This window comes from Nasonia vitripennis, chromosome 4, assembly GCF_009193385.2.
Source record: "Nasonia vitripennis strain AsymCx chromosome 4, Nvit_psr_1.1, whole genome shotgun sequence".
NCBI classification, from domain to species: domain Eukaryota; kingdom Metazoa; phylum Arthropoda; class Insecta; order Hymenoptera; family Pteromalidae; genus Nasonia; species Nasonia vitripennis.
This window is the reverse complement of record NC_045760.1, coordinates 6,029,597-6,045,083: the sequence shown is the minus strand read 5'-3', so window position 1 is coordinate 6,045,083 and position 15,487 is coordinate 6,029,597. Positions and strand designations below refer to the sequence as shown.

General features: G+C 44.2%; 1 long non-coding RNA gene across 1 annotated transcript; it reads left to right on the top strand.

The window, feature by feature from the left end:
* Positions 1–114: 114 nt before the first annotated feature.
* LOC107981024 lies at positions 115–14,284 on the top strand. Its single transcript, XR_001729102.3, has 3 exons — positions 115–9,030; positions 9,821–10,207; positions 13,735–14,284. It is a non-coding gene; the product is annotated as an uncharacterized LOC107981024 (long non-coding RNA).
* Positions 14,285–15,487: the final 1,203 nt, after the last annotated feature.

Below are 15,487 nucleotides of genomic sequence, written 5' to 3'. Positions count from 1 at the left end.
TATATATATATATATATATATATATATATATATATATATATATATATATATATATATATATATATATATATATATATATATATATATATATATATATATATATATATATATACGATGGAGCGCGCGCGTACAGGGGATACACGATTGGCGCGATGCGATGTGTAGCGAGCGAAGCATAGATGAACGTCCGTATGTGAATCCAAAGGATCCAGAGGAGCAGGAGAGGTTTCATTATTTATTATTATCTTATATATATCGGTCGGCATAATGTAAAACAAAAAATTGAAGATTATTATTAAAGAGAGTACGCGCTTAGGGCGTAAACGTTGCGCGTAGCGTTTCTTTTTTTTGTGCTAGTTGTAGATATATTATTATATATGCAGAAAAGATGATGACGAGAGAGGAATCATGCATTATTATTGCGTCTCTATTTAGCGATATATATAATATATGAATATAGTTAGGACACACCGTTTAGTGTTTTTATTTTATTTTATAATAGGGATGTTTGTTTGTTTTCTTTCCTCGAGCGGAAGAGAATCGAGTCCCAGTTCGACGCGATATTACGCGGTCGCGGTGACTCGACGCGCCACATGGCTTTTCCCGACTGCGCAGCTGCCAAGTCCTCTCACGAGATCACAAACGTTCGAAATTGAAAAAATGCACGGTCAGTCCTATACGAATTACGGGTATAACTATGTATACAAGATTCAAAATCGGTATGCCCGTATGTGGGCTTCAAACCTCTGATGACTCGTGAGAGAAAGAGAGTCTCCGTGTCGGGAAAAGACGCGTCGATTGTATATGATCGTACGGAGCCTGTGGCACGTCGCGTCGCTGCGCTTCGTATGCAAGTCGAATTGAATACGACTCGCGACCTTGATCTCGGTTCCATTGAGTCTTTAGAGAGACGGTAAGAGAGTACGCGCGGGCGTCTGTCGGTATATAACGAGAGCCGATTGAGAGATATTGAGAAGGACTCCTTTGTGCTCTGATTTTCGATGGAAAATTCTCTTTTGGAATTGGCATACCTCGTATTACACACACACTTTGAGAACGAATGACGGACTTGAAGTTACACGGATTCAATGGAGTACAATTCCGTGGAATTGTACTGCACTCGAGCGTCTCTATCAGTCGTTCTCAACTGGCTGCTGTGCAAAGGAGTCCGTCGAGTCGTTCCACAATCGGCCAGAGGATTTATCGACTCACGCCTGCGATTCTCCGTGTAAATAACGCGCGTAGTACGGACGCGAGATAATCGACTGGTCGACCGCGATTGTTCTCTTGTAATAGACTTTTTTTTCTCGTTTTCTCTTATAGAAGAATCGACCCTTAACTGCTTCACGAACACGTGGCTAAGTTACCAACGATACGATCGTACGCTTTTTTTTCTTCTTTTTGTTTTTCATGTAAACGTGAAAATTTCCTATCGCATAAGCAATCTCGTTTATACATTTTTCTTTCTCGTCGAGCTCTTTCTTCTCTTGTCGGGATATTCGGAAGCGCGCGGCACTAAATTGAATGCTCACCTGATAAAATACCACAGACGAACCGTCCGAATATACTGACAAAAGATGCTCTTTTTGATATACGATGATTATTATATACATACATAAACGATGAATAGTGTGTAACGTAAATACGTAAAAACTTCGTGATGATTGCAATTCGAAGAGGAGAGCGGTTTATATATAAATTATATATGTACACAGTCAAGTGAATGATAAGAAAGCAAGAAAGATAACCCGGTGAATATTTCCTGCAGCGTTTCAAAAGTGCCGCGGGGCTTCTTGAATATTGTGTAAGTCGCGAATTTAATCAAATATACGGAATTCTAATATTTACGCTAGTGGTGTAGTGTATATCGAGTATTATTAATCGGTTTTTTGACTTCTTTTGATCTTTTTCTTTATTCTCAAAAAGAAAAGTCGAGTCGGAGGGACAGGGGGGATAACATACAAGACGGCGCTGACGACGATTGGAAACGCATAAACAGTAGGACACGATTAGGGATCCCGAGGTCGCCGATACCGCGCGACGAATACTGTGCTGTGTTGTAAAATTAGTTCGACGCACTTGAAGGTTTTTACTAAACGAGTATATTATACGAAAACGTAAAAAATGAACCAGAGGCGCGTACAGTAAACGATATACGTAATTGAGATAATACATTATTATTATTATATATACACACAGAATAGAGGGCGAATTTTTTCGAGAGACAACGCGAGTTATTGTCCACGCGATCCACGGCTTCGTTAAACAAAAAAAGAATAAAATTATAAAGGTATAAAACGAATGATAATAAAAAAATAATATGTAACGGTGTAATGCATCGAGGAACTGGTGGTACAAATCTGACTCTATACTGATTTCATCGCATCCGTTATGATACAAAATGTTTGAATTATATACGATACACACCGAATAACCTAATTTATGGCGACACGCTTTCTTTCGCGAAAAAAGAAACGATTTTAATATAAAAAATGAAAGAGGAGAAGAAAAACTGTGTATAAAATATTTCCTTTCATGAATGTATATGTAAAAATATATGTATAAATCAAAAAGCAAAAAACTTTCGTATGTATATTACAACATGAACTTTCACTACCCACAGATTTGTCCCAGCTTCCTTACTCCTCGATGTATAGACGCATCACAAACACACATACACACCGATATACGTAAAAATTGTGGTCTAGCGCGACTGCAGCCTTTCTTGCTGAAGAGATTTATTTATATAATTATATTCCACTTTGGTATACAGAGAGAACGGGAGCAATGAACTGTAAAAATGGCAGAGCAAAAAAAAAAGATATGTCCAGCCAAAACAATCCGGAGCTACAGCAATAAACGCACGTTGAAACGAGCCTCGCGTCGATTTTTGATCGAGCGGAGAGGGAGCTGATGCCTCCCCCGCTGTCGATAAATCACGCGTGGCGCACGATGCGTATCACACGCGGCCGGCCCGATGAAAGTGGATAACGCGCTCGCCGGATTTTCAGCTCGTACGCGCGCTCTCCTGGACTTCGTCGGCGCTCATTTTTTTGAAATTTTCTCGAAGCAAACTCGTTCGTCAAAAGGCTATACGTTGAGAGAAAGAGAGAGAGAGAGACACACTCGTCACGAGTGCTAATTGTGCATTAATCAGTCGGCCAATCTATATGGGTCAGTTAATAATGGCATCGAAGTAACGCGCGGGGCGCGGCTGCACGAGACAAAGCCGAGAGAGCGAGAGATTTATAGCCTCCTCGCGCCGTGTTTACTATTGTTGCAACACCTCGTCGTGCGGCAATGCACGCTATATATATATGAAAGCTCGGCTCAAGTGCAGCGCGTGGTGAGCGTAGCTACTCGTGCGCTTCGGATTTTTCGCCTTTGAAATTGCGAGGAAAGAATTTACGTTGAATTTTTTTTAAATTTAAGTTTTCATCCCGAGAGTGTGGGAGACGCGCAGCGCGAAGTTAAAAAAATATCTTATTTTATACCTATAATATAAAACGTGCAATTATCCCGTTTCCTCGGCGTCACCTCGTGGGAGACCGATATGCGATCGTGAGAGGCGAGTCGACGCGGGGCCCGTTGATGATTGCGTTCGCCCGTGCAAAAATTCATGCACATACACACCCCATGTATAGGCATATAAAGAAAACAAAGAGCTCGGCGTTGTATCTCTCGAGTATACGAAAAAAGTTGTAATGAAAAAAGGACTCGAGGAGTATAGTCTCGAAAGAAAAAATAATTGAGAGAAAAAAAAATTGCGAAGAAATTTTGTATCTACTGGATCTTTAATAAAACTATACTTACATTAGGTAAACATGTGAACGCGGTGGAGAGATATGTGTAGGCTTAACTATGTATACATATAGGGGTATAAATGCAAATTATATATTTTATCTCTATTCGTATCTATACCCGCGTATAAAAAAAAGTTGGAAAACTCGATGAATATGACGATATACGTAAACAAAAAAAAAATTAAATAAATAAATAAAGGAAGTACCGTGGATGTGTATGTAGAGTCCGTACGTATAAAGTTTAAACAGAAATTTAGTGCATGCGAGAGAGTGTGAGCGAGAGCGATATGCATTGCCGAAAAGAAAAAGCGAGAAGTGTGTCACTGTAAGCTAGCCCCTTTATTAAGCAAGTAAGCTGTATAACGTCTTCAAACAAAAAAAATCTATACAGATCCTTAACGATTAAGCGAATTAAAATAATAAGAAATCATGTTATAAAAGTCGGTTTCAGCGGGCGGGGGCGATGCGGCGACGAAATCAATTGTTCTGCTGTACTTTATCCGACTCACACACACTTACACATTACAAACTGTCCGGTTTTTCATTGGTGTTATTATATCGATGTCCTGCGGGTCATGCGTTGTATGAAGAAGCGACGAGGAATATCGTGCTCCACGAGACATTATGTATACCTAATTGCGTGAACGCACGATCTTCTCCTCGAGACGAGATTATAGCAGTCAAAAACAAAAATAAAGAAAGAAGGAAATAAGACGAAAGAGAAAAAGAGCGATTAAAGTTAAGTGGATGCGAGGAAAAAGAAGCGTATGAAGAAACGATGAGATCGTGGACGTTTGCTGAGAGATGTAAATACTGTAACGCTATATATAATGATATACCGAGAATTGCCCGCAAAAGCCAAACGAAATGTCTTATGTGTATACAGATGCATATATTATATAATGGTCCGTATAATGATATTATTTAGTTGCGTAGTATTTATTGATACCATATTATTATGTGTTATATTATATACGTGAAAGGGGACACTATTTGTTTTCACCGAAATATGTCTAATAAATATTTTTCACAATTGCAAAACAAAAAAATATCTGAGAAATTCTAAGTATACAATGTTCATGCCCCTCAACACACTATTTTCAAACTTTCTTTCTTTTTCTCTCACACGACTTTTCTTATACATGCGTCCAGATGCCATTCCGATGGAGAAAAACAAAAGAGCAAGAATAAAGATTTGTATACTGTACCAAAAGCGAAAGATTTCTCATTTAATTCTCGACTAATCGGTCAAAAAAGTATATGACCATACGGATATATATAAGTAAGAAGCCACGAGCCTCGTCCTCGCTCGCGCAAACTCCGAAGAGTTCCTGGCCCCCTGTCCTCACGACAGGCGTCATTATGTAGTCGCGTGTATAGTTTATGGCTCGGTAATTTCCCCAATCACCTGATAAAGATTCGTACATTTATCTTTCCGGTATACGAGAGTAAAATGAAAAAAAAGAAGAGAAAAATAAATTATTCTATCACCTGAAAGGAACCCCGAAAATTCATTTCGAGACCTTGATGAGATCACGTTGATCACTCGCGTAATTATAGCCACTTGTTCCAGTAGGAAGTCGCGTCGGATTATCGTCCCAACACACACACACACACACACACACACACACACGCACACGACAGTGTAAATTTGCTATGCGAAACGCCGGGGAAATGTTCAAACGACGAAACGTGATCTCACCAACGGATCTCCGCCGTACGAAGACTGACAAGCCTGAAAATTCGCGCAAACTTGTAATACGGGAAACAAAACCGGTGGCAAAAGTTCACTACCGTCTCCAAAGTAAAAATGTATGATAATATGCTAAACTGCAGAAAAATTAAAATAAATAAATGATGCGAGTACAAGTATAGGACGTCGAAGGTGTCTCACTCAGTATCTCGTTCCTTCCTCTCCACGTGTGCGTGAGAGCCTCAAGGTGCACACTCACACGTTCGCGAAACCGGTTGCCGCTGCATTCTCTCGCGATTATCGGCAGTGGTGAGAGAGTGAGAGTGAGAGAGAGAGAGAGAGAGAGAGAGAGAGAGAGCGAACGGCGAGCCGTCTGACGTCGCGGCATCGAATCGCGTTAACCGCGCGAGCCCACTTCTCCCTTGTATACGATACCGCGTAGGTAAAGTAGGCACCTGTTTAGTATACTTAAAGGGTTAACGAGAGATGAAAGAAACGGTAGAGCGCAGAGATTACTATAAAACTATACGATAACTATTTATTACACGGCGTATCTTTATCTCGGCGTAAACTCGATATTATATTCCCCCACCGGATGAAAAGAGAAAAAAAGTTAGACGAGTATAGTACACATGTATTTACACGGTTCATTCATGACGTAGTCGGATTGTGCAGAGTCACGATGCAAAGTTGTAGTGTAAAAAATGACAATATTGCGTGAGCCGCGACGTTGGGACGAGCCGTTATATGATATCCATCTGTTGGTAGCCTTTGCTTCATTAGAAAGCACTTCTCAATTCGGTTTTTCAAGTTTTCGTAAATACCTTCGACGATCTCGTATGTGAATACTCGCATCAAATCACCGTAAAAATTTGGAGGCCCTTGGCTCTTTTGAAGCTTGAAAAGCACCAGGTGAAGCACTTGCGTATATAGATGAGAGCTTTTCTCGAATACGACGCTGAAATGCATTGGGGAAAATTATACACGACGCGAAAACTGCAAGCCCGCGAGTTTTAACGCTGATCAGTTGCAATTTTTGCCGTCCTTCTATAGCGTATAAAAGTATATATGATATATATGCGTAATTTATAAGTACCAAGGCAAAGGCACTATGTATCGAACGATTGAAAAACCAAAAGCTTTTTTTGACGAATAAAAGAAATTCAGTCGCTATATATTGATTCACCAAAAAAGAAATAAGTACCTAAACAGACGCGCAAAAAGAAAAAAATGATGCGAAGTGGTATAAATAAAGAAAACAAAAGAACTATATGTATAAATATTGCAGATACGAAGAAGGTATATATTATAAAGGTATAAATACGATTATTATTATGATTATCATTATTATTATTACCACACTAAACGAAACGTAAAATTAATTTTGTAGTGTCCAAGCAGCATGTAAACTAAGTGTACACACGTACGAGTATAATGCGTATAAAAAAAGAGAGAAAAAGAGAGAGTACGACGACAAAGACGTACGATGATTGTGTGATTGAGAGGACGAAGGCGGCCAAAAAGTCGCGCGCGATGCTGTATACACATGATATAAGTGAGAAAGAGAAGAAGAGAAAGACACATTCACAGGTGAAAAAAAAGAATGAGAGGAAACACGAACTCACACACAGAAACACACGCGTATAAACACGACGAACGATATGATTTATATGTATTATGGGCGCCGGCAATGGCTATAATGATAAATATAGTATTACCTGCTATTGCGTCGACGAGTCTAAACCATATTGTATTATATATAAGAGTCTGTCCATATTAATAATAATGATATTAATTATAATAACTGTGTTTGAGAACGAGAAATAAAATGTGGTTGAATATGAAAATGAATATACGTGATCTCGTGTGTTGCAAACAATTACATTCACGCATGCATCACATACTTTTCGTTTTTCATTCGTTTTGTTATACAATATATTTTTACTGCTCGAGCATATTCGTTTTACAAGAGAAATCTCGAAGAATCTTGGTCAGTTCGTTCGTTGGCCTCGGGCAACGCGACGAGAGAGGGAGTGCGAATATCAGCGGCCGCGAGTTTCGTCAGGTGGGTATACGGCCCTGGGGGGTCCAGCAGTCTCTCTCTCTCTCTCTCTCTCACTCTTAATCTCGAGTTTGCATTCACACGTTATATCGGCACCGCGGAAGGAACCATTGTATAATCCAAGATGGCCTCCACCTCGGAGAGGATTATTATTGGCTAATACGAGTCGAGAGGCTCCGCCTTGGCTCATGGCTCGTGACGGGATGATTTATTGGCTTTTCTGTCTGTTCGCGTATAACCCGTGCAGCAGCAGCAGAACACGCTGCTGCAGCCTCCTCTCTCCTCTCTCTGTATACCTATCTCTATTCCTCTCCTGCGCCTTGGCTGTGCGCTCGGACTGCCGTGAAGAAGCTCGGAGTCGGTCTGCGCTCGCTTCTGATTGTGACGTCTCGTGCAGGGCTCGCTCTCGATGAACTTTCCATGCACCGCTCTGAGGATGCTGCTCGGAGGCCATTGTTCCCCCGTCATCTGCGTGATGCATTGCGCTGGGACCTATCTTGGATTCTGCGTCAGAAGGAATTTTAGTTTGTTTTATTTTTTGAATTTTTGCCCCGTATCGTTTGCGATTCGCAAAAATTTTAAGTTTGAAAATTCATATAATTTACGTATTACCATATTCGAAATTATTCCAAACTCCGCCAGATATCAAGATCGCCAGCTCTCACGAAAATTGAGAAATATCCTTCCCTTCACTTTATCAGCAAACGATTTCATCCGATTCCGCTTGTCTCTCCCCATCCCATACACTCCGCAGCTCAGCGTATATAATCAATACGCTACATACACATCACTTGTTCCGGCGTATACGTTTTTCGCAAAATCGCGCACGCATCATCATCATCATCATCATCATTTCTCTATACATTCGCTCGGCGATGTATCATTAAATCGCTCGGGCTTATTATATCAGTGGCATCGACTCAACTATTTACCCCCTCCCCCTCCCCCCTCCCTCTCGATATATACATATACATATTTTCAATCTCGCAACTATCGGTTGGCCATCGCCATCGGGGCTCCGCACACGCCCGAGAGATGGGAACACGCAAGAAGAAGAAGAATAAGAAGGAGACGAGGACGAAAAGAGCCAACGTCCGATTACCAACATCGAGAGAGAGAGAGAGAGAGAGAGAGAGAGAGAGAGAGAGAGAGAGAGACCGCTCAACGTCTCATTACGTACTACACGCTCGATATTATCTTCATCAAGACAGCTCCGAAGAAGACGAGTCGAGTCGAGCCGATCCGCCGGTGAAAACAGGTGTCTCGCAAGCCTTGCAGTCCAGCAGCGCAAACTGCGTTATAATACAGCCAGCGCACGTCTGCCCATACGCTGCAGTGTATGGATAGAGCGATCAAGTGCTAGCCCAGAGGATCGCACGATCAAGCGGCTGTAAGCTGATGGAAAGGATGCGCGCGTGTGTACGACGACGAGCTGCTGATGACGACTTTCTGCCTTGGCCTTGGGACGACGCGTAAGTGAAACACAGTCACTTCCTTCGGGAGTATTAATTATAGGATATAATGCTCGCGCGCCTGTATTTTTAGAGCATCGATTATGATTATACGCGTGGCGCGGCCCGGAGGAAATTGAGTGTATAGGTGGAGCTTTTTTTGATGTTGTTTTATATATTGTATAGAAAATTTATAAAGCGATCGTCGGGATATTAATGGGATTAAAGTTTTAATTTCGCTCTCGATGTGATCGAAGAATGGATTTCGAGTGAAACGCGATACGGCTTTGGAATTAGAGAAAAATGCAAATTACGTTTCGTCCTCTCTGCTCGCGGTGTGAGTTTCTGGCCGATAAATCACCGCGGCAGTCGCCAAGAGAGTTCCTTCTTAGCTCGAGTATAATTTTGATTGGAAAAAAGAAGTAATTTCGAATTAAACCGCAATAACATTAAATATAGGCTATACGCGAAGTGTGCGCGCGCGCGTGTGTGTGTGTGTCTCTGTCGTGCAAGATAAATTATACGAGCCGCTACGTGCATAAATCACATTTTAATTGCATCGCGCTCAAGTCAGCTCCGCGCCAGAAGTGAGAGAGGGAGTATATAGTAATAATCGCGAAACAATCTTCGCGAGAGCGGCATGACGCGGAAGTGATTCCCAATTAAACGATTCGCTATATCTCTTTCCGAGCGCGACAAATGTATAATAGCGTCGTAAGAGCATTCGATATTAATTTTTATCCATAAACGATTCAATTGACTGGAGAAAAGTTTCGAATCCTCAGCTCTAATTCGCCCGATATTCTTTCAGCCTCGCAGGTGCAGCAACGGCGGATGGGTAGTGGCACAACCTTACCGCACGTCCTGCACAGCGCAGAGAGGAAGAGCACTGGCTGCTCCACATTTACGCGAGAGCGAGACAGGCTGCAGCCCACGAAGGAGGTGAAACTTACCTAGCGAAGCATAGGCCCTTGCCGCGAAAGGAGAAGAGAGAGAGAGAGAGGACGGCGGTCAGAATTTATGGGCGCTTTATCACTTTTCCGGCCTTGCCTCGCCTCGTCGTCTACTTTAGCGGCCGCCAGTCGACGAGGATTTCGGGATGAACTTTGGCACTAGCACTCGACTACAGCGTAGCACGCAGCGCCGTCTGACCTACAACGAAGCCCGTTGTTCGGTGCACGGGGGATGCACTCGAGAGGTGAGTCGTCTCTCGTCTTTCTTCCCTGTTCTTATAGCAACTTTGGCTTTGTTTATTATTATTTGAGGGGCTTTTGAAATTCGCCGCCACGTGTGAAAGGGATGTTTATCGCGGCCGAAAAATTAATCTCGAACTTTCGATACCATAAACGAAGTATCTCGAACGTGAAAAATCGGAGATACAGATACGAGGTGCGTAATCGCGTATCGATAGAGAGAAAGCACAGATATAGAGCTTATTCGTGTTTCTCTCGCGCGCGCAGTCTTTCCTCCGCGTATACGGCGGAGAGTCGGTCGTTTAGATTTATGAGTCTGCCCTATGGTCGCCGCCGCTGCATGCTAACTCCCCACTTGATCTTTGTATGTGCGGTCGCGTGTCGAGGAGGTTATTCAAGGCCAGCCGCGGTATGCTACTTACGTCGATGGAAAAAACATCGCTTCTTACTCTCTCTCTCTCTCTCTCTCTCTCTTTCGAGATCGTCCAATTTTAATATTTATTAGCCGATTAATCGAGCGCTTTTACGTAACACTTTCTATGCCCCCGTATCTAATGGTTTCTATCGCGCATCGCGCATAATTCAGCGACGATTTGAATACATCAACTCTCTTTTCGAAAAAAGAGCCAAGATACGTAAATCCCTCGCAGCACTCAAGACGAATCAGGCTTTATTATCCACAGCAGTAACCGCCGCAGCAATACAGGTCCTCTTCCCTCTCCCTCCCTCTCTCTGGTCGTTCGTTATGCATGAGCGTCGTTAGCGTTAATAGAGTGTTAACTGTTTCCTCGGCGCTCAACCTCAACCTAGAGGGACGAAAGAGCCTCTGCACCGCTCAATCGCGCGCATACATCTCTCGGCCGCTGCTCCGCGTACTGCAGCGCTCACGTCTGTGTGTATAGTGTATACCTATATGGACGCATCTCGGTGTCCCGCTGCTTTGCAAGCGCATCAATATCCGGCGCGCGGCGCGGTATACAGCGGCGGCAACGTCGCGCGAATGCCAATTCATACCGAAGGTATAATTGAATGGCCCTCGCCGCGCGATTTGTGGAGGCGCGCGCGTATGGGCCGATGAGGCCGCTTTCGTCGGCCGACGCTCGGGATTTATGGGGTTCATGCGGCGCGCACACGCGGATACGTGCAGTATCGTTGGGCTTTTTCAGCGGGATATTCGATCGATACGTAGTAGGGGGTGGCTTTTTCGGGAAAGTGTGTAATGATTTTAATTGGGGGGATCGTTTGTCGTTGCGAATTAAAAGCGCAGAGCGATACCGCTGCCGCTTTTGTGCGTTATAACGAAGAATAAACATTTTGTTACGCTGTCGGAATTCGTTGCAGGCTTTGTCGTCGAGTGTGTAACGCGGGAGGAGCTTTTCATTACAAAAACGCGTTTTACATGAAAATGTCCGCGCGCGCGTTCGATTGCGCGATAAATTATGCGTGGCGTTATTTTACGTGCGTAAATCGTCAGAAAATATTCAATATAAAATTTAAAAATAACGTCGCTTTTACCGCGTATAAAATCTCGAAATCCCATTTTCCCAAGCAGCAGCGGCAGCTAGATAAACAAGCCGGCGAGGCGCAGATACTCGCGAAGAACAAACAGGTTTTTCAGCCTCAAACCACTCGCGCTCCCTCTCACAGCCTCGATAGCGATGCACTTCGCGGCGGCATCATTCGCGCGCGCAGCCAGCAGAGCAGCTCGCGCAAGCACAGAAACGCTGCGAGAGGGTGCGGAGGTCGCCTCCGCCGCCGCCGCCGCCGTTGGATACATAACGTGCCACGGGACATAAATCAATAATATCGCCTACCCCCACTCGTCGGCGGCGCGGCCCTTTCGTCGTCTCTCCCTCTTGCCCCCAAGTTATAAATGTATATAGCTATATAGTAGCGACTCCGGCGTCTCTCTCGCAATCAATGTTCGCGCCGCGGCGTCAGAAATTTTATATAATAGAGGATGAAAGGGAGAGAAAGAGAGGAGAAGCATCCCTGCGAAACGACGCGGTCGAGACTTTTAACTTCGGAGCGGGAGATGAATTATGTCGCGTTTTAACGCTCGGAAGCTAATGTCGCCGCACGTATAGCTGCTCCTTTTTTAGCTTCCGCGTTATATGTGATTTTTCGCGGGATGGAGATTGGACGCGTTCTTTTAGTGAATTTTCATAAATTCGATTCGTATAAGAGTTAAATCAAACAAGCGCGTACAGTTGGACTGTTATTAGATTGTTGGAAAAACTCATTTTCCAAGCGTCATTTCACGTTTCTCCGAGGGATCTAATGTACGCACATGCGTACCAGTTCGAGCGTAAATACCTTTTAATTGAACGTACATTGCGTGTGTAGGAGTGTATATAGTCTATAGTGGGCCGTTCCCCGAGCCGAGAGAGAACTGAGAAATGGCCTAGCCCGAGGATAAATATTACATGTGATTCGAAATTAATAAGTTGCCGACAAAGAAACTTCAAACGTACAATTTTAACGTGTATACTTTCTTCGTTATTTTTTTAAGAAAAATTGCTCTCGCTGTGTGTATATTCAATAAACTCAATTATTTCGAAATACGTTATGATCCGCGTTTGAAAAACGAAGCCGCATATCCCGGCTAAGTAAATCATCTGCGTTGAGCTTACCGACGGCCAGCAGCAGCAGCAGTAAAACCATGAGGGGAAGTAAACTCGCACGGCGTGAAATACATTCTATTTTAAAATGGATATATCGTATCGGAGGCGCGGGTAATTTTTGTATGCATATTGCTCGAATGAAGTGTGTTTTTTGAAATCCAATTACAACAGAGAGGGACGCATTAATCCGAACTCGTAATCGTTCATCATCGCGTGTTATTTCACGCGGAATTCCATCGGTCAAACTTTATTATGTAGGAGAAGGGCTAATCAGAGAAATACCAGAAATACCACTCTGGCGGTATCAGAGCGGAAAAATATATAAATTATATCTAACCTTGAGAAAGGGCTGACGCAAAGTCGACTCTCCGGTTAAATGCAAAAGCTTGTTAGGTCGGATTCGCCGGTATAAGGGTATTACGAAGCAGTCTCGCAATTAGCGGACTCGGCGTACGTATGTATACGTATAAGCATATATAACACGCGATGACGCTCCGCCGACGGTACAGTGTTTTTAACCCTCGGGGGACGCAACGCGCGCTCGGACGGACCCTTTTCCGTCTTTGTTCCTTTTGACTCGCTCCTCTCGCTGTATACAGCCGCGCGGAGAGGATCTCTCGTGGGGCCTGACGCTAAATAATAAAAACTCGCTCGCTCGCGCTCTCGATATACCTTTCGCGCCCCTCGTGGGCACAAAAAGAGGGGACGACGCGAATTGAAAAGTCGAGGAGGAGTGTCGGAGAGTACAGTCCTGTGTGCACGTGCGGCCCGAGAAATAATTGCCTCCGGCGGGCGAAACTTTTAAATTCGATTTATTTTTCATTTTCCGAAAAATTCTTTCCGAGTTCTGTACGCATTTTCTGTGTGTGTACACGTATCGAAGGCAGCTTTTTTCTTCTCTGTTGCAGATTGGCACGATGATGGATGTGGCCGTCCCAGATGGGATGTCGAAGTTTTTCTTCGGCGAACGTAGTTTAATCGAAGAGTGCTACTACTACTACTGCTGGAAAAGGAAATCGAGAGATTTGCATTTGTCTCTCGTGTGCTAGTTAATTTTTTTTCGAACATTCTCGGAGGCGTACGCGTGAATTATTTATGTAACACAAAGCACGATTTCTCGCACGTGCATATGTTAAGCGAGCTGTGCTTATAATACAGCGGGCAGCTTGTTTATGGAGGAAAGAGTGTGAACTCGGTGTGACTCAGTGAGACGGAACATTAAAATTGATGTCTTTCTTCTAGCTGCAACTTGGAACTGCCCGTCACAGCAGAAACAACTGAGCTATGTCCAAGTGTGCGTGAATTTGATTTTCAGAGATTGTTCGTCGAGAAATGTGTATTAATTGATATTTATCCATTTTAATTTTCTCACAGTGTTACACCACTAAAAACTCATCACTCTGTATAAAAGTACTAGAAAAATAAATCATCCTCTCTGGGCAGTAACACAAAAAAAAACAATCGTGTACAGCGTTCTTGCCCTACACAAGAAAAGTCCCATCACGACTCAGCAGCCAACAACAACATCCACGGCTATAACAAAGCAATTAGATCGACATATACGTACACGCGTCTACGTACAACACGTACTTTCTCTCTCTCTCTCTCTCTCTCTCTCTCTCTTTCTCTCTCTCTCTCTCTCTCTCCCTTGTATTTCTCTGCTCTCGGCATCTGAAAAATCGCGAACGCCGTCGCCGTCTCGCATACTTTGCTCTTTTGAAAACTGGCGCCCCGTGTAGGTGTGGGCCTTCGAGTGTGTGCGTACGCGGCCATCAGCCCCCTACTCCCCTTCCACGCGAGCGAGACAGAGGCATCGGTCCCCTTTCGAGAGCGAGAGAGAGGCACAGTCGAGCGCATGATGGTCGTCCGCAGGCGGAGTGGGTCGCTCCGAGGCTGAGCTCCACCCAGCCAATCAGTCAACGTCGCGATCCTCGGTCCGGGACAGGCCGAACCGGTGCGCCGGGACCGCCCCGTCATCCCGAGCGCGCTCAGCCATTGGCTGGCCCATATCTCATCGGGACCATCGACGCCCGCTGCGCGCGCCCCCTTCCCTGCTCGGCTCTCCCCACCACTTTTCCCCGGAGAGAGAGAGAGGGAGAGGCATCGCTATGTGAGCTACAGCCATGTATCGAGCGCGAAATCGCGGAGAGGTGCTGCCGTGAGGTGTTGGCGGCCAAATTGCGTACTAAAACGGTCACTCCGCATCGATTTTTTCGAGAGTCCGGTCGCGCGCGATTACGCGGTTTGCCGATCTTTTTTAGCGCTCCTTTTGCCAGGATTCTGAGTGACCGATCGGGGTGGGGCCCTGGGAGTCTTTTGCACCTTGTGGTCTGGCGTTTTTTTGCTCTTTCGCTGGGACCGGGGGTGATATTCGCGCGAGATAAGCAGCAGAGAGAGAGAGAGAGAGAGAGAGAGAGAGAGAGAGAGAGAGAGAGAGAGAGAGAGCGAGAGAGGTGCTTTGGGAAAGTAATCGGTATACGAACTCTCGGCTGGAGTTTTCTGAATCGTGATTACACCTCGTGCGGTCGTAAAGTCGTTGCTGAGAAAATTGAGCTAAAGAGTTAAGAGAGAGACCTGCACAGGCGGAAACAATTATCCTAGTCAGTGGCTCTGCCGTGGGTAGACAATTGTCGCGCGAGGTAAGTTATGTGTGTATCTGTT